At 36.8% G+C, this 2,189-nt stretch overlaps 1 pseudogene; it reads left to right on the top strand.

Annotated features, from left to right (window-relative positions):
• Positions 1-863: 863 nt before the first annotated feature.
• On the top strand, positions 864-1,611 carry LOC143663429 (cysteine-rich PDZ-binding protein pseudogene; annotated as a pseudogene).
• Positions 1,612-2,189: the final 578 nt, after the last annotated feature.

The raw sequence follows: 2,189 nt of genomic DNA, 5'->3' as shown, positions 1-2,189 counted from the left end.
TCCCAGGAGGATTGACCCAGCAACATTACAGCAAGTTTTGGTTCTCAAGATTGCCCCAGGCTTTCCCCACATGTACTTATAACTATTTACCTAGATGACTATATTCTTGGGTAAAATTTCGACCAATAGACAAAGGGTCTAATGTGAGCTGATATTAATATTCAGAGGCACCAAGCATTAACATGCATGCACTGTTAGAATGGGGACACAGAGTAGGCATGTAATAAATGTAGTCTTGACTAAAATCAAGCTTACAATTGGTCCACTGGGTCCTTGGACCATGAACATGCATATTTGTCAGATGAAGTAACATTCATGACCCGTGGGATAAAAGTTATCATCATGGGGAGGTCCAAGTGAAAGCCACTTAAAATTCCCCTTCCCCACTCAATATAGAAATAAAAAAAACAATGTTAAATGTAAAGGGAGATGACACAGTTTAAATACCTAAAATATATAGGCATGATCCTTGCTATATCTCTATTTAAATCAATAGTTTGGTCCCTGCAGAAAACAATCAGGATGCTGGAAAATCACTATAGACTATCACAAGTTTAACCAAATAGTATCTATAAATCATAGCTTCTGTGCTGTACACAGCAAAATTGCAGAAGCAGAATAATAAATTTCAAGTACATGGTATACAGCCATTGATTCGGAAAGTACATTTTCTTCTATTCCAATTCAAAAAAAAAAAATCAGAAACACCAGATACTCAGGTAAAGTAAACAACAATATCCATTTCCAGTTTTACCCCAGGGTCAGGTTAATTCTTTCTCTCTCTGCATAATATATTCCAAAGAGAAATGGATTATCTATACATACAGTAGAACATCACCTAGACCTCTTATGTCAGTAACATCATGCTAATCAGTCAGGAAGAGCAAGATGCGGCAAGCACACTAGAACCCTTGGTAAGGCACAGGTGCTTCAGAGAGGGGAAGTTTTAAACAATGAAGAGCACAGTGGTCAGGGCCATGATGGGACATTACCTCAAAAGTTTTAGGCAACTTACTGCATCATGTATGCTTCCTTAAAGAATGTGGCACAATAGCAGTAAACCTGTTTAGATTACGGTGGCAATGCATTACACACCTAGGATTATTGCTCTGACCCAAATACAGTGTGGCTAAAGGCTGCCATCAGAGTGGAAACTGGTGTAGAAAAGGGCCTTATGTTAAGCCAAATTGTGCTGTAGGCACTCTTGCCACTTGGACTATATAGAAGCAGGTTCTTCATTTTAAATGTATCAGTGGTCTTAAGAGATGCCCTGTCACCTTCTGTCAAGAGAACAAGTGGCGAAAGGACAGTGTGCAAGAAATGTGAAGAGAAACTCGGTACTGTCATCACTCCAGATACTTGGAAAGATGGTACAAGGAATACCACAGAAAGTGTTGGAAGAAAGGTGAATTAAAACAAAGCTTTGACATAAAAAAAGGCAAGATTTGATCCATATGGAAAGAATAAACTCTCCACTTGAGAATTTGTAAAAGTTCTGTGCACCAGTCAGGTTCTCATTATTGTCAGGATTGTACCTATAAAAAGGGCTTCTGTGTAATGTGTGGAAAAAAGGTTTGGGATACCAAAAACTACAAGCAAACATCTGTCTAGTTGTAATAAAGTTTCTGGCTTTCTATGTGATTTTACTTTCTGCTTTCATTTTTTAAGGCATGACAGACATGTTTAAGTTTAAAATAGCACGTTGTAAGACAGGTATTTAAGTGTAAACCAGGGAAGTTTATTGGTATTCATTACTTTGGTCTCAAGAAGTTCTGAACAGCAAAAATATAGCTAGTCTTCTGCTTTAAGTTGTTATTTTCCTTACAAACATTTTATCATATTGGAGTGACAAATTTAATGAAAGAAATTCCAATTCTATATGCACTTTTTATTTAACATTATTCATATAATTCTTATTGTCCCCTCCCTCCGCTTTATTTTTGGATATCACAAAGCTGAGAAGATTATTGATGTTTTGGCTCTGAACTCGGCATCTATTTATAATCCTTACCTCATTCCCTTACTCGCTGCATAGTTCTTAGAATCAGCAGATCCTTAGTTAATTGCAGTTTCACAGAGTTTCTAAATGTTTGAGACCATTATTGCTGAATGGCTACTTAGTAATTAGCCCATACACAAAGCAAGGACAAGTTGGATTTATGATTTTTAAAAATTCATTCTTGAAGCCA

Source organism: Tamandua tetradactyla, chromosome 19, assembly GCF_023851605.1.
Source record: "Tamandua tetradactyla isolate mTamTet1 chromosome 19, mTamTet1.pri, whole genome shotgun sequence".
In the NCBI taxonomy this organism is placed as follows: Eukaryota; Metazoa; Chordata; class Mammalia; order Pilosa; family Myrmecophagidae; genus Tamandua; species Tamandua tetradactyla.
This window is presented reverse-complemented; position numbering and strand designations above follow the sequence as displayed.